Below are 24877 nucleotides of genomic sequence, written 5' to 3' on the forward strand. Positions count from 1 at the left end.
GACTATCGGTTGAATCCTCCTCTCCAGTGCCCTGGCATACACTTTCCCAGGGAGGCTGAGGAAAGTCTATGCAGGGTACTGGAGAGGAGGATGGAGCCAGGCCTGGGGTTGGGGCTCGCAAGCGAGCGCCCGGTGGCCGGGCCTTTGCCCACGGGGCCCGGCTGGGCCCAGCCCGAAGGGGCAACGTGGGCCAACCCTCCGGCGGACCCAGCACCCGCCAAGGGAACCGTAGGGGCCGGGTGCAATGTGGTTTGGATGGCAGCCGATGGTAGGGTGCCCGGCAACCCAATCCCCAGATACAGGGGCTGGCTCTACTTAATTAACAAAAATGAAAATCAGAAAATTTTGAAAATTTTTTTAAATCAAATTGCTGTTTCAAAATGCCACTTATTAGCAGCTTTCAAAAAATTCTATATTCTCAAGTTATTTTCTCAAGCTTTCAATCTTCTTATTCCTGTTAGATTCATTGTGGTCTGTAATTCTTCAAATAAATTTGAAATGTTCAAGAACATTTTTAAGGGAGTATGAGTAATAATTGATTTTCTCCATGAATTTACAATGTTCTACTTCACCAACATCATCATCAACTAGTTTGTACATGTTCAGTCCACCTCAGTGCGTACAAACAGGACAACCAATGCATTTTTTGAACTGAGCAGCAACTGAAGACACTTTTTGTTCTTCAGTGAAGTGTGAAGCCATGAGAGCTGTTCAGTCGCTCGGACCTCTGTCAGATGTTCAGAAACTGTTTTTCAAGGAGCAGGACATCCAACCCCGCTCCACACCTTCACTTCAACATTTAGAACTCAGGACATGATGAAAACATCTGGAGCTCAATGTTCTCTCCTTCATGTGCACATGAAGCCAAAGTCAAACGCTGAAGCTCTGATAGCAAACAGGAGGAATCCGACAGTGTCCTCTCTCAAAGCAACTTCCTGTCTTCTCTCTGTGTCTTTACAGACTTTTTCACTGTAGGCTGGCTGACTTTGACTATGAAATGATCTCCTCAGCTCTGAAGTCTGACCCCTCCCATCTGAAACATCTGGACCTGGGTAACAACAAACTGAAGGATTCATCAGTGAAGATTCTGTGTGCTGGACTGGAGAGTCCAAACTGTAAACTGGAGACTCTGAGGTCAGTTCACTGTCTGAAGTTAGTCTGTTGCAGTCAATGAATCAAGAGTTGTCCAGTCACAGGAAACTTTGCTTTGTTTCCTCATGTTATTTGTTAAACTCAGCTCATGTGTGTCCATGAAAAAGAGCAGAAGTTCTCGGTGTGTAGCTGCTGTGTGAGCTGGAGATCTGAGATGTGTGTGGAAAGAGCTCTTCTCCTCCTGTTGGCTTCAGCTGTTTGGACTTTACATTTCTAAACTCTTCCAGTCTGAACCTTCTTCAGATCTCAATGACTTCAGCATCAAATTTTGTCCTCTAATCTCACTTCTTTCTCTCTTTATTCAGGTTGGAGTTCTGCGGGATGTCAGAGATCAGCTGTTGTTCTCTGGTCTTCGCTCTGAAGTCCAACCCCTCCTTCCTGAAACATCTGGAACATCTGGACCTGAGTGTGAACCATCTGCATGATTCGGCAGTTGAGCAGCTGTGTGGTTTTCTGCAGAGTCCACTCTGTCGTCTGCAGACTCTGAGGTCAGACTCCATGTTTGAGTGTGTTTCAGTAAAGTTGTGTTGACACTAAATGTCAGACATCAGGCTGATCTGAGAGTGATCCACACTGAGGATCTCCAGGAGAAACGGAGAAGAGGTCACAGTGCTTGAATTTCATTTTCCCAAATGGGGCTGTTGGGGTGGGGTTAAAGGGATTGCCCCCCTACCAGTTTCACATGAGGAGAGATTTATTCTCTTCAGGGGGAATAATATACTTGAGCCTAACTTTCAGTCTTCCATTGAGTTCCACTGAAAAGGGGCGGAGTCCACGAGGTCATGTGATGTATTCAATCCTGTTCTTCAATAATTTATTCCTATCTCATTATAATCCAGACCACAAAAACCGAGTCCGCAGTGCATCCAGACCAAGTCAAAACCGAGACCATACCAAATTTAACTGAACCATTTTATTAAACACTGATTCAATGTAGTTTTTAGACAAGTGTCCTGACAACCTGTCTGGTTCTGTCCAAGACACACTGCGTTTAAATCTCCTTTCCACCATCTCAGAAGTTGAGATGTTGTTCCGCCTCGTGATGTTGGAGGATGAACGAATTGTTCAAAACGAGCTTGTTGGTTGGTGGCTCCCCCTACTGGTCTCCTGTGAAAGCTCACTGTCGTAAACATTCACCCCCACCTCTGTGAACAGGGAGCGTCCCACTCCGATTTCCTTTTTTTCCACTCGTCAGACAAAGGTTTTTTCTGACTTTTGGTTCTGCCATGCGTGAGCACCTCAGGGTGGCGTTGCTACCGCTAGCAAGGGTTTCATGGGTTTTTTTACGCACTTTTATACTTGTACTCCCATATGAGTGCCATAAACGAGGCTTGTTCTCGCGAGATGTAGTTGAGTCCGCTCCTCGGAAAGTTGCAAGTGCTGTTTTCAGGACACAGACACCGGGGGGAGGGGAGGGACCGGAGAATCACTGCACCAAGTCTTTGTTTACCCACACAGGGATTCTAAAAACATTTATTGAGACAAAAAAGTTGCATAGTTCTGCTTTAAAAAAGAATTGAAATCATAAATAATTTCTGTGTTTTTTTTTTTACTGTTGGTGAAGATTTGTGCTCGTGCACCATGTTCACTCACATCCTGTGCACCTCCTGGGGTCTGAGCCCCCCCAGTCCTTAAAGGGATACTTCAACATTTTGGCAAATTGGCCCATTTAGCGCAATTGCTTAGTCATTTCGAGCAGCATACTTACTTTTTTTGTGAGGGCGAGCTGTTGTTTATTCAGACGTGAGTCGGAGAAGGTTTTTGGGACGGACACAATGGAAGTGGATGGTATTTTTGGTTCCCCTCGTCAAACTCATCAAATACACAATCCAACAACCCCAAAACACTTTGGTGGACACGTTATAATCCAGACAATCACTACGTTGTGAAATATTAATGCAAAATTACCAGATTGAGTTGTTTATGCGAAGATAGCTAAAACGGAACTACTTACTAAACGTGGTGTCTGGGCGTAGTGATTTCAAAAGAAAAAGTAGTTCCCAGTATTTGCTTCAGTGTCGTAACGCTACAATATTATTTGTTGGTGTTCCACAGCGTAGTGAATGTGCGTATTATAAAATGTCCACCAAAGTGTTTTGGGGTTGTTGGATTGTGTATTTGATGAGTTTGACGAGGGGGAACAAAAATACCATTCACTTCCATTGTGTCCATCCCGAAAACCTTCCCCGACTCACGTCTGAATAAACAACAGCTCGCCCTCACCAAAAAAGTAAGTATGCTGTTCGAAATGACTAAGGAATTGCGCTAAATGGGCCAATTTGCCAAAATGTTGTAGTATCCCTTTAAAACCTACTGATGCCCCTGGCTGTCAACATGAAGACTCACTACTCACTGATCACTGAGCAGAAGCAGAAATCATTGGTGAATCATGTGACAGCAGTTTGATTCTTGGCTCTTTCAGAGTGACGACACACAATTTAATAAGTAAGACTGCCTCATAACGCCCGGTCTCCAGACTGAGACTGGTCTTCAGTACAACACTACCTATCTCTGTTAAATATTAATCATTATTGATCACTGAACAGTCTATAAATGTGATTCCCAACAATAGAACTGAGATGTGTGTGAAAAGAGCTCTTCTCCTCCTGTTGGCTTCAGCTGTTTGGACTTTACATTTCTAAACTCTTCCAGTCTGAACCTTCTTCAGCTCTAAGTGACTTCAAAATAAAACTCTGCCCTCTAATCTCACTTCTTTCTCTCTTTATTCAGGTTGGGTTACTGCAGTTTGTCAGAGATCAGCTGTTCTTCTGTGGTCTCAGCTCTGATGTCCAACCCCTCCCTCCTGAAACATCTGGAACATCTGGACCTGAGTAGGAACCCTCTGCAGGATTCAGCAGTTTCTCAGCTGTGTGGTTTTCTGCAGAGTCCACTCTGTGGTCTGCAGACTCTGAGGTCAGACTCCATGTTTGAGTGTGTTTTAGTAAAGCTGTGTTGACACCAACCTTGGCTGTTGACATGTCCTCCACTGGGCTCTGCTTCTGTTTGGTCTTCACATCAATTCAGCTCTCTCTTAAAGATCAAAGATCAAATCAGGGAGAAGAAGAACCGTAGTTCTTCTTTCAGTTCCTCGGAGCTCCAACCTTCTTCAGAAGAACAAATGAACAGCAAGGATCAGTCTGATCAGTCTCATCTAAAGAGGATTAACTCCTCACTTCGACTGTGATTTACAACTAAAGTTAGAAACAAATAACTCATCAAATGAAGAAGGATTTAGAATTCCTTGTAGAAGAAGTTGCAGTTGTTGAATTTCATTATCCAAAATGGGGCCGATGGGGTGGAGGTAAAGGGACTGCCCCCTACCAGCTTCATATGAGGAGAGATTGAGACACTGGTTTAAAGGTGTAATACAGGATTTTGATTTCCGGGTGGATCACCTAAATAATTGGTGGGTCCGTTTGTCAATCATTCTGACGAGCTGCTTTCGTAAGGCGGTTCTACGTGCTTGCACCCAATCAGCTTCTCCCTTTTGCGCATGCGCATTCAGAGTGTTTATGTAGCCGGTGAGCTTCTGAGCTAGTACTTACCGATGGCGAGTCTCACAAAATGTAACTGTAACTGTTTCGGAAAAAAAGCTTTATTTATGAGCGAGGCGGATCGCAGAAACTGTAAACAGAGCCGTGCACGCCGCAGAAGAGGAGATCGCGCTCGTACACTTCCGCGTTTCCTGGGAGAAGCAGGAGAGCTGGGCGGATGGTCTGGCGCATGCGCGTTGTTCAAAAAGTGAGTAACAGACGTGGGGCTTCGTCTTTTCGAGAAAATCGTGTATTCGACCTTTAAGTTTAGTCTGGATGGGCTGATGTTATGTGTGGATATACATTACAAACTGAAAATTAACACGGTTGATAGACAGCAGCTTCTCTGCTAACATTACTGTTAAGTTAGAATGGCAACTTCACAGTAATGTTAGCAAGGTCCCCACCCTCACCTATGGTCATAAGCTTTGGTTCCTGATCAAAAGGACAAGATCCCGGATACAAGCGGCTGAAATGAGCTTCCTCCGTAGGGTGGCTGGACGCTTCCTTAGAGATAAGGTGAGGAGGTACTCCTCCAATCGAGAGGAGCCAGCTGAGGAGGCTCGGGCACTTCTTTAGGATGCCTCCTGAACGCCTCCCTGGGGGGGAGTTGCTGGAGAGACTATGTCTTGCGGCTGGCCTGGGAACACCTTGCGATCCTCCCTGAAGAGCTGGAGGAAGAGTCTGGGGACAGGGAAGTCTGGGCATCTCTGCTGAGACTGCTGCCCCCGCGACCCGGTACCGGATAAGCGGTGGAAGATGGATGGATGAACCGTTGAATTAATATTGAGGGTCGGGGTAACGCTAAGCTACATTTGTGTGTCTCTTCATGGTTGGACATTAGTTTTTAGTTTTCCCTCGAAGAAGAGCAGTGTGGTACAGCTGGCCAGGACAGTTAGAGGATAATATTCCAGCAGTGTCGTCCCAAATAGACACTTCCCAAATAGATGCATCCATTTGTAAAAGATGCATTTCAGGACAATTTCTGGTGAAGATGTTGTTGTATTATCAGCTCATCACCACAGAAGCCCTGAAAACACTTTATTTGTCCTCCGTTTTAACCTGATCATGAGCCATTTGGGACGCGTCCATCTCAGACGTATCCAATCCAATCCAACTTTATTTCTAAAGCACTTTAAAAACAACAGAGTTGACCAAAGTGCTGAACACGACAAATAAAATTACAGTAAAAAGAACAATAAAATAGTAAAATAACAGACACATAAAAAGTCAAACAAGTCTTCCTGTATTGAAAGGCCAGGGAGAAAAGGTGAGTTTTAAGAGCGGACTTAAAAAGCTTTTTAGTGCCTGTTAAAAGCCGAGCAGCAGCATTCTGAGGCTGATCAGACCATGTTCAGGCTGTTTACAGTGTATTTCCTGTTCCATGGTGAATGTCAAACTTGGTGGTGAGGCTGTGACCACACCCTCAGAGTCTTGAGGAAGATTTTGATGAACTTCACTCACCAATACAGTTTCTGTTAACTGGAAAAATTTCAGGGCATTTGATATCATCCCCGAGGCCGGTGGTTCTCAATAGGAGGCCCCCGGGCCGCATCTGGCCCACCGGCCTCCTTGTTTCCCCTAAAGTGTAATTCCTTCACATGTTTTGGTTTGGTTTGCACGAGCATCATGTATATGTCAGGTTTGAGCAGAGCTGCAACCCTGAAACAGGTAGACAAGAGACACACCAGCAAAAGGAAGCAGGCAGAGACAGACATGAGTTTTCCTCATGAGGGGAGAGACAGCTGACTCCATCAGGGCAGCTTCCTTCATCTCCGAAGACCTGCTCACCTCCAAGCTTCTTATTAGAAAATTGGTGGGCGGTTACAACCGGTCCGTGTACCTTACGGCCATTCGTTTTCCGGATTGATATGGGTAAACGAAAAACGGAAAACCATTCGATTTCCGATTTCCGTTTGGATTAAGGTAAACAAAAAACGGAAAACGAGCCGTCTCCCGTTTTTCGTTTGGAAATCGAAAATCAAAAAACGGAAAACGAGCCTTTATCTGATTGCTTATTATGTGTTTATCAAACGAAAGTCGGGAAATAAAATACGGCCGTTTTTTAATTCAACCATTTCTCAAGTTTGCGCTGCTGGAAAACCGGAAGTCGAGCTTTCTCTTCTTCTTCTGCTGCTGCTGCTGCATCCTCTTTGCTTTTCGGGAAGCTGATGTCCAGCCAGCAGTGGCAGCTTTCACCTGCTTGTTTGGAAAGGTATGTAGAAGATAAGTAACACAGGGACTTGTGAAGTGCAAGATACAACCAGCAGCAGTTTCCAGCAGCGCAAACTTGAGAAATGGTTGAATTAAAAAACGGCCGTATTTTATTTCCCGACTTTCGTTTGATAAACACATAATAAGCAATCAGATAAAGGCTCGTTTTCCGTTTTTTGATTTTCGATTTCCAAACGAAAAACGGGAGACGGCTCGTTTTCCGTTTTTTGTTTACCTTAATCCAAACGGAAATCGGAAATCGAATGGTTTTCCGTTTTTCGTTTACCCATATCAATCCGGAAAACGAATGGCCGTAAGGTACACGGACCACAACCGATAGTATAAATTCCTTTCTGGTTACACAAGCTTACAGTAATTTTCTACGATATGCATAACAAGGGCATTGGCATGCTATGCCATGAGTATCATTGCATGATAAGTCAGTAAGTGTCTGCATGAAGCAATGATAATAACTACCTTTTTCCAACAGTATATTTTTTCAATTTCTCTGAGCAATTCCAACAGTGTCCTTCAACCCCCATACTCTTGGTTTCCGACAATAATTTTCATTTCATTCTTAATTTGCTCTTCACCATGCCCATGGTCTGGAACACAAACATCTCACTGACAGACAGAAAGCCATACACTTCAACAAAAAGAAAGACAAACACTTCAACAAAAAAGGGGAAGAACCCCTTTCAAAAAGGCACCCAATCTACAAATAGTTCTCATGTTTGTGGACTGAAACAAACAAATCATCTTGTACTTGGAGGGTTTTTTCTATAATACCAAACAAAATATTTTCCTCTTGAAGCAGTTATTTCTCTATCCGTACACTCGAGCACGACATGCAGTTCATCACTCACAGAGTTAGCATTACATAGATTACAGATTCTTAGTTTTCTTTCCAGTCCTTTGCATCAACCACTGACCTTTGGAGTCCTTGTATTATTTGTTCTAAAGTTGCTGATGGCCTGCCTATGCCTAGCGTTTTCACAAAGTAAATATTTCTCTGGTCTATAGTTTTCCTTTATCTCTGCGTAAAAGTCACAGGAAGTTCTTTCTCTAATTTCACTTTGCTACTTTTGGATGTGTTGGTCTTTCAGTATTCGTTCAGTCAGTTTGAGCCAGAGGATGGAGCTGAATGACTGTGTGGTCCAAATGTAGGACATACCTCAGTCATCCAGAATCTTCTTGACCTGGTTGCAGAGTCCTGCACGGGTCCAATTTTCAAGACCCGCCCCGGCCCGACCCGGGGACGTACAAACCCGCAACTGAACCGCAAACCCGCGCATCAGCCCGATGAGTACCGCGACCCGATCCGACCTGTTGAAACACGACCCACAGCCCGACCCGTAACCCGTATTTAAAGTCATCATTTTGGGTCACAGTGTCTGCATGCATGCAGCATATCGCCACAGTTCAGCTGCCAGTGACTAAATAACACCTGAATGAAGCAGCTCTTCCTATAAAAGCCTGACTTCAGTCATGAATCATCAGCCCTGCTGTTCTTCTCCCATACAACTGTAAAAACACTTGTTTGTTACGTTTAATGCTTTTAAACTTTTAATCTCTTAAAGGTAACTTCACGTGTGTAATAGACTTACTTTCTGTCCAGACTTGAGTGGCGTTCAGCAGTTACGAGCCGTGACATGTTTAGAATCCATCGAGGAGAAAAGTAATCCATCAGGGAAACAATAGTTTGAACACTTCAGGAACATTACAAAGTGATAGTTGTACATTTTATCCATTTATTTCTCAAATATCTAAATAGTTATTAACTGTTTTGGAAGTGGCGCTTGTTAGACGGCGGCAGACCGTTTGATGCTCTCGTCCAATCACAAACTGTGTTATTAGATGGCAAAATGCGATTAAACAGCTGAGCCAATGACTGTCACAAAATAGCGGAAGCGACCCTCAGAGAGTAAACAATGACCAAGATAGTTTTCTGTAGTTTGCTCAACTAACAGTGATACCTATGGGGAACCTACCCAGTTCTCCATATATCATATTGTTGCAGGTGTTTGTTTTCACTCTCAGCATGTTCTTTAAGAAGCGCAGGTACAGTCTTTCAAGTAACTCAGTAGTTTCAAATCCCCAGACTTCACAGGCATACAGCATAACTGAGGTAACCAGCTTGTCAAAGAGATCTAGAATGACCTCTAGTGACAAGTCATGTTTTCTGCCCTTTGCCTGGACAGTGAATATTGCTCTATTAGCTGCATCATGCAACCCTTTAATAGCTGGCTTCAATGACCCATTATGTTTCAATGTAACTCCTAAATATTTGAAACAAGGCACAACCTCTAACTGATTATCATCACACATAAAGTTAAATTCATTGGCGTGATACTTCCTGTGGCCGAATACTGAGATTTTAGTTTTTGTGCCTTGTTAGAATTCATAGTTCATTTTATCTTATCACATCAACAAATTGGCCTTCAGTTTCAATGAAAAGGGGCGGAGTCCACGAGCTCATGTATTGGATCCTGTTCTTTAATAACCTATCTCTAGTGTTGCAGTCCAGACCACATAAACCGAGTCCGCGGTGTATCCAGACAGAGTCAAAACTGAGACCACACCAAATTTAACGGAACCATTTTATTCAACACTGATTCAATGTAGTTTTTAGACAAGTGTCCTGACAACCTGTCTGGTTCTGTCCAAGATGCACAGTGCTTAAATCTCCTTTCCATCATCTCAGTAGTTGAGATGTTGTTCCGCCTCGTGATGTTGGAGGATGAACAAATCGTTCAAAACTCGCTCATTGGTTGGTGGCTAACAGCTAAGCTAACAGCCTGCTGCTTTTACGAAGTGTGGCCCTTAAAGGTCTAATACAGGATTTTCTTGAAAAGACGAAGCCAAACGTCTGTTACTCACTTTTTGAAAAACGCGCATGCGCCAGACCATCCGCCCGGCTCTCCTGCTTCTCCCAGGAAACGCCTATAATGGCGGAAGTGTGCGAGCATGGCCTCTTCTTCTCCGGGAGTGCACGGCTCTGTTTACAGTTTCTGCGATCGGCCTCGCTCATAAAGCTTGCTTTCCGAAACAGTTACAGTTTCATTATGCCAGACTCGCCATCGGTAAGTAGCTACTTGCTGAAACCGAAGCTCACGGCTACAACACTCTGAATGCGCATGCGCAATACGCAGAACGTGATTGGGAGCGAGCACACAACGGCTTGACGAAAGCAGCTCGTCAGAATGATTGACAAACAGACCCACCAGGTATTTTGATGATCCACCCGGAACTCAAAGCAAATAGAAAATCTTGTATTACACCTTTAAAGCAGCAGGGAGCTCACACAGCACAGCAGGTTATTTACTGTCATAGAGGTTTTCAAACACTGATCACTGAGCAGAAGCAGAAATCATTGGTGAATCATGTGACAGCAGTTTGATTCTTGGCTCTTTCAGAGTGATGACACACAATTTAATAAGTAACACTGCCTCACAACGCCCGGTCTCCAGACTGAGACTGGTCTTCAGTACAACACTACCTATCTCTGTTAAATATGAATCATTATTTATCACTTACTTACTTACTTGGCCTTTAAACCCCTAGAGGGGCATATGCCATCCACAACAGTCCGCCAGCGTCCATGGTCCTGAGCAATTTGCTCCAACTCCCTCCAGGTGTAGCCGGTCTGCTTGGCGTCCGCCTCCAGGTCTCTTCTCCAGGTGTTCTTTGGTCGGCCTCTCTTTCTCTTCCCCTGAGGATTCCAGGTCAAGGCCTGTCGTGTAATGTTTGTTGATGGTTTCCTCAGGGTATGCCCTATCCATTTCCATCTTCTCCTCCTGATCTCTTCTTCTGCTGGCACTTGGTTGGTTCTTTCCCAGAGATCTGCATTACTGATGGTATTTGGCCAGTGGATCTTTAGAATTCTTCGCAGGCATAAATTGATGAAGGTCTGGACTCTTTTGATGGTGGTCTTTGTTGTTCTCCATGTCTCTGCTCCATATAGAAGGACTGATTTGACGTTGGAGTTGAACAGGCAGATTTTGGTACGAGATGTTATAAGGTTGGATTGCCAGATGTTCTTTAGCGCTTTGAACGTTGTTCTTGCCTTCCCGATGCGGGTCTTAACATCTGCATCTGTTCCTCCCTGCTGGTTAATAACGCTTCCAAGGCAGGTGAACGTGTCGACCTCATCCAGGTTGTTATCTCCCAACTTCACCGCTTCTCTGCTGGAGGCGTTGATTTTCAGGATCTTGGTCTTATTGGGGTGGATGTGGAGGCCGACTTGGGAGGCATGGGAGGCTAGTCTTGTGGTCTTGTTCTGCATCTGTTGTTGATTGTGGGAGAGCAGAGCAAGATCATCAGCAAAGTCCAGGTCGTCCAGCTGGGTCCAGAGGGTCCACTGGATGCCGTCTCTCTGTCCATCTGTCATCTGCCTCATCACCCAGTCGATGGCGAGGAGAAGTAGGAACGGCGACAGAAGGCACCCCTGACGAACACTGGTCTTCACGTCGAAACGACGCGACAACCGGCCTCCATGAACCACCTGACAAGCCATTCCCTCGTAAGACTCCTTGATGATGCGTGTCAATTTGGCTGGGATCCCATAGTGTCGGAGGAGTTGCCACAGGGTATCACGATGCAGACTGCCAAAAGCCTTGAGGAAATCCACGAAGTTTTCATACAATGAGGAATTCCACTCCATTATTGATCACTGAACGCTCTATAAATGTGATTCCCAACATGAGCTCTTCTCCTCCTGGTGGCTTTACATTTCTAAACTCTTCCAGTCTGAACCTTCTTCAGCTCTCAATGACTTCAACATAAAACATTGTCCTCTAATCTCACTTCTTTCTCTCTTTATTCAGGTTGGAGGGCTGCAATTTGTCAGAGATCAGCTGTTCTTCTGTGGCCTCAGCTCTGAAGTCCAACCCCTCCCTCCAGAAACATCTAAAACATCTGGACCTGAGTGTGAACGATCTGCAGGATGCAGCAGTTTCTCAGCTGTGTGGTTTTCTGCAGAGTCCACTCTGTCGTCTGCAGACTCTGAGGTCAGACTCCATGTTTGAGTGTGTTTCAGTAAAGTAGTGTTGACACTAAAGGTCAGACATCAGGCTGATCTGAGAGTGATCCACACTGAGGATCTCCAGGAGAAACGGAGCTTCTTCTCTGGTCTTTAGTCCTGTGACTGTGGCAGAGCCGTGTGCAGCTCCACATTTCAAAGCTTGCTAGAAGAAGAAAGGAGCTGCAGTGGATCATTGACTGTGAACCTCTGACACGCTCCATGTTGACCTTCAGCTTTCAAAGCAGGCTGATCTCTCCTGGATCAAGCTGTCACTGATCTCCCAGCTGGAGCTCCGAACTCTCAGCAACTCTGCAAACTCTGGACTTGTTGGCTTTCTGTCCAGTGACCTTGGCTGTTGACATGTCCTCCACTGGACTCTGCTTCTGTTTGGTCTTTTCATCAATTCAGCTCTCCAAATGATCAAAGATCATATCAGGGAGAAGAAGAACCATAGTTCTTCTTTCAGTTCCTCGGAGCTCCAACCTTCTTAAGAAGACCAAATGAACAACAAGGATCAGTCTGATCAGTCTCATCTAAAGAGGATTAACTCCTCATTTCAACTGTGATTTACAACTAAAGTTAAAAACAAATGACTCATCAAATATGGAAGGATTTAGAGTTCTATGTAGAAGAGGTTGCAGTTCTTGAATTTCATTGTCCAAAATGGGCGGGTGGGGTGGGGTTGAAGGGATTGCCCCCTACCAGTTTCACATGAGGAGAGATTTATTCTCTTCAGGGGGAATAATATGCTTGAGCCTAACTTTCAGTCCTCCATTGTCCATTCATACCTCAGATCAACAGACGGCTAAAATCTTCTCTTCTTTCTCTCTGGGCTGCATCAGTGGCTCCTCTTCTCTCCATGTTCTCGTCCGGGGGGGTCTAACGTGTTTTAGTTCAGGGGCCACATCCAACTCAGTTTCATCTTGAGTGGGCCGCAGCAGTAAAATACAGACAAAATGATCTTTAAATTGAAGTTTTAATTTTTTGTTGTTGTGGTGCAGACTATACATGATACAAATGTGTATTTTCACAAAACAAAACAATTTCTACAGAAAATCTCGACAATCTCAACAAATAGATACTTTCCAGATGATGCTTCCCTTTGTAAAAGATGCATTTCAGGGTAAATTCTGGTCAAAATATTGTTGTATTATCAGGTCACAGAAGCCCTGAAAATACTTTATTTGTCCTCCGTTTTGCCACAGTCATGAGCCATTTGGGACGCGTCCATCTCAGACGGATCCATTCATAAAGATGAATTTCAGGACAAATTCTGGTCTCGATCATTTTGCTTTATCAATTCCAGTAGTGTCCTTCACCCCCCCATGCTCACGGGCTCGGACCCTAATTCATAGTTCAGTGTATCTCATGATATCCACTTAATTGGGACTCCCTTGAGAAAGAGGTTTTTAATCTCAGTGGGACCTACCTGGTTAAATAAAGGTTAAATAAATAAAAAATAAATTGGCTCTGATCCTGGATTGAATCTGAACCTTCTTCAGGTCTCTATGACTTCAGCATCAAACTTTGTCCTCCAATCTCGCTTCTTTCTCTCTTTGTTCAGGTTGTGGTACTGCAGGATGTCAGAGATCAGCTGTTCTTCTGTGGCCTCAGCTCTGAAGTCCAACCCCTCCCTCCTGAAACATCTGGATCATTTGGATCTGGGTTACAACCCTCTGCAGGATTCAGGAGTTGAGCAGCTGTGTGGTTTTCTGGAGAGTCCACTCTGTGTTCTGCAGACTCTGAGGTCAGTTGACTGTCTGTTCCTGTTGTAGAAGGAGAAATGTTTGTCAGCAGCTGTGATCTGAGACTCTGATCCTGCAGTGAGAGAGTGGACTGAGCTCAGCAGCAGCTGACTGGTGTGTGTGGACATGAGGAGTGTGAATGTTGTGCTGACATGTGGATGATGTGTGTGATGAAGATCCACAACAACAGAACAGCTCATTGATCAGGACTCAGTAATGTGGAGCTGCTCATTTCTCCATCAACACATCTGATTGGTTCCTCCTCAGTGATTCTGCTGCTTTCTCTCTTTATTCAGGTTGGACAGCTGCAGTTTGTCAGAGATCAGCTGTTCTTCTGTGGCCTCAGCTCTGAAGTCCAACCCCTCCAATCTGATGACCCTTGACCTGCGTTCAAACCAGCTGCAGGCTCCAGATGTGCAGCAGCTGGTTGATCTCCAGCAGAGTCCAGACTGCAGCCTGCAGGCTCTGAGGTCAGTAGATGGTTGGAGTGAGTCCATGCTGCTTTCAGCAGGTTTGGACTAAACACAGTCAGTGTGAGAACAAAGATCCAGTGTTTGACTCTCAGTGAGGCTGTGAGAGGAGAACGCTGAGCAGCTTCAGGATTGGACAGCAGAGGACACACAGTCAGCCAATCAGAGGAGCCACAGGCTTGTTGTGTTGGTGTGACAGTGGTGGTCCTTCATGAGCTCTGAGCTGCTGACTGCTGCTCTGAACAGGACTGAAGTCCTCACTGCTTCACAGAGACTCTGATCATCTCCTCTCATCTCTCTGCAGGTGGAGCAGATGGCAGAGCTTCATCCAGCAGTGAGTGACAGAGGAACCAGCAGAAGATCTGCAGTGTGAAGAGCTGTGAGAGTCCAGCATCGAACCAGGGTTCCTCTGAATGTGACTCACTGGTTACCAGGAGAGTTCCATGTTAAAACAGTTGCAGATCTGTTCCAGACAAAGACAGATGGTGTTTGACTTCAGGAGTCAGTTTATAAAAATGACAGACTTCAGAGCTTTGCTTCAGTAACAGTGAAGCTCCTTTTCTGACCAAATCAAATGATTCCTGGATTCCATCAGTGGATCATGAACATAGGCAGGCCTTGCCAACAGGTAAACCAGGCATTTGCCTGGGGACCTGGCTTTTAGAGGGAACCCTGAGAAACCAGGTGCCCCAAGTGCTGATACATGTACTGCGCAGAAGCGACAACAATGGGAATTTACAATGCAATTAAGAAACAACGTAGCAAACCCCCTTGGGGTGCCCCACACAGCCCTCTCTGCCTTCACAATTCATACGATTCAGCTATTTTTCCCTGTGACTCCAAAGTGTCATTTTGCTGCTCATCAGTTCATATTCTGGGGTCATGACCTCCAGTGGCCTCTTGCTCTTTTCCAATGATCCCTGAAGGGAAGCCTGGCCTCCAGAAGAGGAGCAGCTCCATTCAGCTGGGACTCAGTCTCCCACCAAGCAGCTCATGTCCTCCACCTAGACCACCACATGGGGGCAGTATTGCCTTGTTTCCTGTGTCCCCCATCCCCCTGAGTTTCCCTCAGGTGGGCGTGTGCAGGTGTGTGGAGGCTGCTGGGTGGAGCAGGGAGAATCACTTCATTGGTTTCACCTGGAACCAGTGTCCCAATCATCATCTCAGAAGTGAGGGGGACCAATGTTTTAGAGGTCTGTTGAGTGAGTGACCCGGGGCTCACATTGGCTCCGGTTTGGACCCCACAAGTAATCAGTCGTCATTGAAATCAATGTTGCTCACACCAGCCACCGTGCAGCTCCAGTGTGGTTGCGGAGGCCGTGTGGCGCTGCAGGAGACTCTGCACTCACACACACACGAGTGGGCGTGTGTGGAGGTGTTTTGAGTGTGCGTCATGCATCCAAAATATTTTGCCAATGTATAAAGTTGATACTTGAGCACATATGGACAACACCATGCTTACTCTGTTTCTACATTTGTCCGTGTGTGTATTTTATAGTGTATGACCCGGAAAAAGTCTTGAACTCTGTAAAATTGATAGTTCAGCACCATGGACAACATCATGTTTACTCTCGACTTGCCGGCCTTTGTCTGGTTGGTTGTCCATTTCTGTGTTTGTTTGGATAATTGTGCATTTGTCGTATACATTATATTTGTTTTGTGTCAGTGTGTTTGTGTATCAGGCCAAAAAATGAGTGACTAACTTTATTTCATTGATTCTTCATCGTGGACACCACCGAGTGTCTGGTCTAGATTTGTGTCTGTGTCTGATTGTCAATTTGTGTGTGTGTGTTTGTGTGTGTGTGTGTGTGTGTGTGTGTGTGTGTGTTCTTGTATTTCTATCCTTGTTGGGGCCAAATGTCCCCACAAGGATAGCAAAACGTGGAACGACGTGCCTTGTGGGGACCTTTTTCCGGTCCTAAGTAGGAGAAACAGTGTTTTCTTGACCATGTTGTTGTTACTGAAAAAAGTAAAAGTGCAAAAACATTTCTTTAGGGTTAGGCTTTGTTGTGGTGTGGGTTAGGGTTAGGGTAAGGGTCAGGGTTAGGGGCTAGACATGAATGGGAGTCAATGGACGGTCCCCACAAGGATAGAAATACAAGACCGTGTGTGTGTGTGTGTGTGTCTGTACAAGCGTGTGTGCGTTTAAGTATACATCAGAAATTTAAAATGTTTCCTGAGGTGTGGTCGCGTGACACTTCAGCACCATGGACAGCACCATGTTGACTTTTGACTTATGTGCCTTTGTCTGATTTTGTGTGTGTGTGTGTGTGTGTGTGTGTGTGTGTGTGTGTGGGGGTGGGGGGGGGGGGTGCGCATGTGTACATGCGTGCATTTTTGAGTGTGTGTCAGGAATGAAAACTGCTTCCTCAAGTGTGTTCAGATGATACTTCAGCACCATGTTTAGTTTCGACCTTTGTCTATTAATTGTTTGTGTTTTTTTCCCTTGTCCTGTTCATACATATGTATGATATGTATACGTATGATTCATACGTATGATTGAAGCCTTTTACTGTCCGAACAGTTTGTAATGTTCGCAGCAGGAAGAGACTGAATCTCCTCCTGCTGCTGCCTTTATTTGAGACTGGCATCTGGCATGGCTGCTGGACAGGACCAGGACGGAAACACTCAGAGAGCAAGAGAGAGACAATGAAAAATATATAAAGTCACAATACGACATATCACATCAAACGGAGAACAATTCTGTGTGTGTGTGTGTGTGCATGTGTGAGCTTATGCACATGTCCATTTTCCTGACTCCTCAGGGATTTAAGCTGTGACAGGAGAATGTGCTTAGTAAAAGAAATGCTGAAGAGGAGAGAAGAAAATACAGAACTGCATGAAATGTGAAATGAACACTGTTTTGTCCTGGAAGTTTCCAGAAGCAGGAAACTTTAATGAGAGAATCAACTAAGGTTAATGAGACTCACACTGAGTGAGTGGAAATATGAAAGATCAGGAACAACTTTTTCTTTGTTTATTTGATTCTATAATGTGTATATATATATATAATGTAATATATTGTTAATACAGGCTGATGAGGAATAATGTTTTGTTTTCAAGTTCTCTGAGACACAGTGTGAAGGACGCACTGTTTTGCCTGAAGTCACCTTGGATTCATGAACTCCCATCCGAGAAACAACACCTGCTATTCTCGTCATATCTGTCTATATGACTTAGGGTTGAGTGAAATTATGCAGAGTTGGGTTGAGTTCTCCTCGGAGCAACAGACTTGCTTTCAATCAGCTGATTTGTGTGTATGTCCTCTGCCATCCTCAATAAATCCTCCTTGTGCAGCGTCAACACCTTGACTTGTCATGTTTGGCTCAGATTCACCAAAATTCCACAAGAGTTTGGAACTCGTCCAGGATCTAAATACAACATAAACCAGGTAAGTGCAAATGTTTCCTTTGTTGATAATTAACTCGGGAAGTAATGCCTTACCTGTGAAAATGTTTGACAAGATAAAAACAGTTTCTTACATGATTGTAATTGCTATCACAGATCATAAGCCCCTACTCAGCCTGACGAAAACCCCTGTGGACAACAACCCCACAGGCAGATGCAGTAGATGGGTCCTTGAACTGGATGTCTATGACGACACAATCACACATCGGGAAGGTAAACAGCATGGCGACGCTGAGTCCAGGCAGAGGCGGTGCGTGCCAACAGGCAAACCAGGCATTTGCCTGGGGCCCCGGCATTTAGGGGGCCCCGCTAGGTGCAAATTGTGTGCAAAAAAACTATTATCTGCGACACGCAGGCATGGCGTGGACACGTGCGTGAATTCGATGGAGGCTCTGTGCGTGTCTGAAATTTCACTACGTCTGTTAGTATGGAGAAGAGAGTGAAGAGATGAGCGTGCTGCTCTCTGTCTCACACGCATGAACATAGCGTCGTCTTGCGGGTCTGAGGTGAGAAGGAAGACCGTGCTTGTGGGGCGCGCGCACGTGAGTACGGCTCCTGGAAAGATGAGAGAAAAGAGACGAAGATAACAGTCACAATCACACACATTAAATGAAAAAAACTCCATTTCACAAATAAAGCACAAGCTAATCACCATCAATCCTAAACCTGTCCAGGTCTCAAACCTTGTGAGTTGGAAGAGAGGAGTGTAGTCGCTGCGGGCAGGCTGTGAGGCTGCGGGGGCAGAGGTGTGTGTGATCCTGCCCAATGGGGTGAGTTCGGTGGGGTTGAAACTGTCGTTCCACCCGGGTCATCCGACTGCGTCCAGTCAGACTTCGGTGGCTCTTTAGGGGTTTCACATGAAGAACAGAGGTCCAGTCTCATTCCAGACCCTCTTCGGCCGCGGGAGGAGGAGGAGACGGAGGCTGCCGGGGTTGCACAGTTTGTGCGGTCCTGCACGGTCCTGCTTTTCCCGTCTGCTCCGCTGGGGAAAATTTTACCGGTGAAAGGTACGAAGATGGATCCGTCGCATCCATCCACCTCTGCTGCGAGGAGCTGGGAAACAAGCGCCATCTTCCCTTTGTCTGGAGGGACAGTGCTGGCCACATGGCGGCAGGGGGAAAGGAGGGCCTCATTTGTTCTGAGGAGGCCTGTCTGGTGCACTGAAAACGTGACTGCTAATCATGTTTGAGCTGCATCTTTCAGTTAAGGTTTTCACATCAATGCATCCAAAACAAAATTAACACCATGCAGTGATTAGGATGAGACAAGACTGTGAAGTTTAAAATGTGATCAGTTTCACCTCCAAACCCTTGTTGGAGTCTCTCCCAAGGGTTAAATGATGGCTCACTGAATGATCAAGGTGTTTTTAACATTAGAATCCACTGTGTTGGGAGCAGCACTGCTGGACATTAAACATGGTTTTGTGAGTCACTTTTGAGCTGTGGGGCTGATTTCATGTCAGACCTGGCAACCTGCTGGGTTCGAGCCTCCACCCACATTCCCTGCTCACTCCTGGAGAGAAGACTTCCTCGTTGTGTTGCAAAGTTACTTTTCCAGGTTGTGTCATTTTTTTGATTGTTCTACCGTCAAACCAGCGTTCTAACTCCAGATGTGTGCGAAACCCCGTCTGTGTCTCCAGGGATCTCTGCTCCATCCTGACTGCTGGTGAGAAAAAGGTGAGTTTTAATGAGCCTCAATGTCTCACTGCGTCTCCAGAGTTTAGACAAGTTTGACCAACTAGATCAGAGTCACTTCAAGTGTCCAACTCCTCACATGGGATTGATTTCACGCTTTATGTTGAGCATTTGCTCTGAGTGCATGCTTTTACTTTTCTTTTTGTTTGAAATAATGTTTCTATGAGATCTGAAACTTGCAGTAAGTCTTTAACTGCTGACAAACAGTGAATCATTTTCTGTGTGTGGGTGTGTGGGTGTGTGTGGTCCTTGTTGCTGCTTTCTCTCTCAGCCTGACTGAAGATGTCTGATGTGGATGAAGAGGAGGACAGATCAGAGTCTGAGGACAGGTGAGAGACGTCAGCTGCTCCTGCAGAGTTCAGGTCCAGAGTCCACAAAGTTTATTGGGCCGTGAAGGTTTGACCTTTGATCTGGTTCATCTTCTTTACTATTGTGTGTATGATTAACTTCTTGAATTACTGTATTTGTGTGTATGTGTGTATAGAGTTCAGCAGCTCAGACACTCAGCAGAGTCTTCCAGATCCAGCAGGTTGTCTCAGAAGAGTGACCGGTCTAAAGGTCATCTTCCTCCAGTCTTCAGTGGTGAACCTGGACCTTCAGACTCAAAGTAAGAAACTGTTTGTTTCTCTTTTTTTCCCCTCAATATCAGTGTGTATTGACTGTGTTTGATCCAGAACCTGATAATTCCACATTCCAAAGCGTTCAGTGTGTTGTGACAGATTCTGATCCAGTCAGAATGGAGACACTTTGTGACTGAATGTGACTTTGAGAAAACTCCCAGAGTTCCTTGAGCTCCTCACCACCTGCTGGTAAAAGTCCATCAGTGATTCAGAGCTGCTGCTGCTGTCAAACAGAGTCTCAGTGTGACTGACCTGATGGAGAGTTCAGCAGTAGACTGGCTGAGTGCTGGGAGCAGGCTGGAAGTGACCTTTGACCTCATCTGACACTGGCTGCTGACCTCCAAGCAAAAAAAAATCATGCCTTATTTGAGTTTAATAATCACCATATGCTTTTATTATGAAAATCCAAGTCAAGCGAGACTTAAAGGATGTTCTGGTAGAAAGAGGTTATTGTAATTTGCTGAGTGAGATTTCATTTCCAGCTGACCGAAGCTCCACCTTCATTCTGAACCACCTCCAGCTCCAACCTACCCTGAACCACCTCCACCTTCATCCCTCTCTAAACCTGTGGGCACACACACACACACACACACTCATTCATACAGTTAGGGTTGAATAATATTATAATGGTCCAGTTGAAGCTGAAGCGCAGAGATTCTGAACTGTCTGAATCTTTTACAACCAACCCCCCCCCCCCCCCCCCCCCCCCCCCCCCCCCCCCCCGGGTCGCCAGGGCCATCTCACACATATTTTCAAACCAAGTGTCAGTTCACACATCTACAGGTTTAACCTCTCATTCATGCGACTCTAAGTTCACACACACACACACACACACACACACACACACACACACACACACACACACACACACACACACACACACACACACACACACGCACAGTCTCGTATTTCTATCCTTGTGGGGACCTTCCATTGACTCCCATTCATGTCTAGCCCCTAACCCTGACCCTTACTCTAACCCTAACCCACACCACAACACAGCCTAACCCTAAAGAAATGTTTTTGCACTTTTACTTTTTTCAGTAACAACAACATGGTCAAGAAAACACTGTTTCTCCTACTTAGGACCGGAAAAAGGTCCCCACAAGGCACGTCGTTCCACGTTTTGCTATCCTTGTGGGGACATTTGGCCCCGACAAGGATAGAAATACGAGAACACACACACACACACACACACACACACACACACACACACACAAACACGAAGAACCTATCATTCCATACTTAGATCACTCACTCAAATGTGTGCATTTCTACTAGGTTATTTGAAGCTGGATCTTTCTGTCTTTGCTGTGTTGTGTTTCTCAAAGTAAATGTTGCTTGGTGTCCACAGAGAGAAGAGGAGTGATGTCTGTGAGGAGCAGCCAGAAAGATCTGGAAGCGTTGCTGCACCAAGTAAGAGTGGACATGTGTCCTGCTGAAGGACTGGTTTGTCTTTAATTTTTTATTTAACCTTTATTTAACCAGTAAGGTCCCATTGAGATTAAAAACCTCTTTTCAATGGGGACCTGGGGATTACAAAGTTACAATTCCAAATACACAGTGTTATAAATTCCAAATAAAATCAAGAGAAACAGTTGCACATAAAAGATGCTGTCTCAAGTTCTCTCAACCTTGCTTTAAAAGAGCTCAAGGGAGAGTTCAGTCAGTTTGCAGCCCTTTTGCAGCTTTTTCCAAGTATATGGAGCTGAATACGCAAAAGCTTTTTTCTCGAGCTCTGTGCAGGCAAACTGAACGGAAAGCAATGCATAATCATTTGAGTGCAGACAATGAGAGTCAACGTTTCTCTGTGTGATTAAGTCGCAGATGTAGGAGGGCAACAGACCAAGCATGGCCTTGTAGATGAAAGTATACCAATGTCCAAGTGTCCTCGTGGACAAGGAAGGCCATACCACACTAGAGTACAAATCACAATGATGGGTCTCGGCTTTACAGTTTGTGATAAATCTTAGAGAGCCATGATAAAGACTTTCTATCTTGCGACGACATTGAGCAGAAGCATCCATATGAAACAAATCTCTATAATCTAAAACTGATAAAAAGATAAGCCTTTTTTTCACGTTAAAAGAAAAGAAGAATTTATTCCTGAAGAAAAAGCCCAATTTCAGTTTGAGTTTCATTACCATGTATGTGAGGTTTAAAAGTGAGAGAGTCATCAAGCCAGACACCAAGATATGTGTGAACCACCTCTATAACATTATCGTCATGAGTGGACACTGGTGGAATAGTACAAGAGGCCTCCTTCATTTTAGCTTTTGAAAACAACAATAATTTGGTCTTGTCAGCATTTAAGACGAGTTGCAGTGATAGGAGTATGTGCTGAACCACTTCAAAAGCTTTCTGCAGGGACACAATGGCTTTGGCAGCTGTTGATCCACAACAGTAAATAATAGTGTCATCAGCATATACATTAATATTGGCATCAGACACTTTTTGTCCCAGATCATTGATGTACATAACAAACAACAGGGGTCCTAATATTGACGCCCTGTCTTCACTGGACTTGTTGTTCTGTTGCAGAGTCATGAAAGACGTTGTTTGTGTGCAGTCTGATTGTTGTTGTTGTCTCTGAGCAGGTGTTGGTCTGCAGCAGCTTCTAGAAGAACATAAGAAGAGTCTGAGGAGGAGATGTGAACGTGTGACTGAAGGAAGTGATGAAGCAGGAGGAGGAAGCCTCCTCAACAGGATCTACACTGAGCTCCACATCACAGAGGGACTCAGTGAGGAGCTTCAGAGGGAACCTGAGCTGAAGCAGCTGGAGACAGCTTCCAGGAAGGAGAGCCTCCATCACACTGCCATCAGGGTTCAGGACATCTTCAAAGTCTCGGCCCAGCAGCTCAGACACATCCGAGTGGTTCTGACCAGCGGCGTGGCCGGCAGTGGAAAAACCTTCTCGGTGCACAAGTTCAGTCTGGACTGGGCCGAGGGCCTGGAGAACCAGGATGTCAGTGTGCTGGTGGTGCTCTCCTTCAGAGAGCTGAACCTGCTGGGAGAGCGGTCGTACAGTCTCCTCTCGCTGCTGGCTGTTTTCCATCCCACGCTCCAGAAGCTGACGGCAGAGGAGCTGGCTGTCTGCAAGCTGCTGTTCATCTTGGACGGCCTGGATGAAAGCAGACTTTCTCTGGACTTCAGCAGCAGCCAGCGGCTGCTTGACGTCTCCCAGCAGTCTTCAGTCAGCCTGCTGCTCACTAACCTCATCCGGGGGGATCTGCTGCCCTCGGCTCGGGTCTGGATCACTTCCCGACCGGCGGCGGCCCATCAGATCCCTCCAACATGTGTGGACAGACTGACAGAAGTGCGAGGCTTCACTGACGCCCAGAAGGAGGAGTACTTCAGGAGGAGGCTGAGTGATGAGGAGCTGAGCAGCAGAATCATCTCCCACATCCAGACATCCAGGAGCCTCCACATCATGTGTGGAATCCCAGTCTTCTGCTGGATCACTGCTACAGTTCTGGAGCACATGTTGAGCAGCGAGCAGAGAGGAGAGCTGCCCCAGACCCTAACTGACATGTACTCCCACTTTGTGCTGGTTCAGACACACAGGAAGAAGCTCAAGTACCATGAAGGACCTGAGACGGGTCCACAGGAGCTGACGGAGGTTGACAGGGAGCTTCTTCTGAAGCTGGGCAGGATGGCCTTGGAACATCTGGAGAAAGGAAACATGGTGTTCTACCAAGAAGACCTGGAGCAGTGTGGTCTGGATGTGACTGAGGCCTCGCTGTTCTCTGGAATCTGGACTCAGATCTTCAGAAGAGAGTCTGTGATCTTCCAGAAAGCCATCTACAGCTTCGTCCATCTGAGTGTTCAGGAGTTTCTGGCTGCAGTCTTCATGTTCCACTGTTTCACCAGCGGGAAGACAGACGAGCTGACGACCTGCATCGGAGACGAGGATGAGGATGAGGATAAGGATTTTGCTCTCCCAACCCGGATCTTTCAAATCGAAGAGAATGATGATGATGTCATAGATGACGATGACAATGACGATGATGATGATGATGATGATGATGTTTTCCAGTCTCTGGACAAATTCTTGAAGAAGGTCCTTCCGAAATCCCTCAGAAGTCAGAACGGCCACCTGGACCTGTTTGTCCGCTTCCTTCATGGCCTCTCTCTGAAATCCAACCAGAGACTCTTAGAAGTTCTGCTGGGTCAGACAGAGATCAGTCCAGAAACCATCCAGAGAGTCATCCAGAACCTGAAGGAGATCAACAGTGATCAAATGTCTCCTGAGAGATGCATCAACATCTTCCACTGTCTGATGGAGATGAAGGACCTCTCAGTACATCAGGAGATCCAAGAGTTCCTGAAGGCAGAGAACAGATCAGAGAAGGAACTCTCTGAGATCCACTGCTCAGCTCTGGCCTACATGCTGCAGATGTCAGACCAGGTCCTGGAGGAGTTGGACCTGGAGAAGTACAACACATCATGGGAGGGACAACGGAGGCTGATCCCAGCTGTGAGGAAGTGCAGGACCTTTCGGTGAGTCCACATGTCCTGATCAGTATCTCAGTGATGTTTGTAGGAAGTACTTCCTGTAGTTACTCTGTGGAGATGTTCCTCAGTGATCCATCCTGAAGAAACTCCAGCTGCAGTAAATGATTTTGATCGTCAACATGTCGGATTATGGAGCACAAACCATGAAATGGTTCTCATTCAGCTATTAAAAGCTCAATTTTTCATTCTGTGGTTTCAGTTGATTACTGATTTACTTGAAATGATACTGAGAATATTTAGGTCTAAAATACTTTAAATGAATTTGCTGTTAGACATTGTAAATAATAATCCTCAGGGATTGGTCATTTTCAGTATATCTGTAATCTCAAGCAGTCAGTCTTGTTCAGGGGGCACATTCATGCACAGTCCACAAATGCTTAGTATACGTATCACTTTGTTTCTCAGAGAATCATTCAGTATTTTCTTTATGGAGGAATTGTTCATTTCGTAGCACAATTCCTTTACTTTAACATCTGCAGCTCGCCTGTAGCAGTTTAGCATTA

The 24877-nt window shown here is 45.5% G+C and overlaps 1 long non-coding RNA gene and 1 pseudogene across 1 annotated transcript; both read left to right on the forward strand.

Moving 5' to 3' along the window:
• The window catches only part of LOC115381039 (NACHT, LRR and PYD domains-containing protein 14-like), an 88935-nt pseudogene extending 72966 nt beyond the window's left edge, over positions 1 to 15969 (forward strand).
• A 3102-nt stretch (positions 15970 to 19071) lies between these two features.
• On the forward strand, positions 19072 to 21287 carry LOC115381865 (uncharacterized). The gene is made up of 4 exons (XR_003930475.1): positions 19072 to 19221; positions 19511 to 19568; positions 19724 to 19846; positions 21214 to 21287. It is a non-coding gene; the product is annotated as an uncharacterized LOC115381865 (long non-coding RNA).
• Positions 21288 to 24877: the final 3590 nt, after the last annotated feature.

This window comes from Salarias fasciatus, chromosome 3 (assembly GCF_902148845.1).
Source record: "Salarias fasciatus chromosome 3, fSalaFa1.1, whole genome shotgun sequence".
Taxonomy (NCBI): domain Eukaryota; kingdom Metazoa; phylum Chordata; class Actinopteri; order Blenniiformes; family Blenniidae; genus Salarias; species Salarias fasciatus.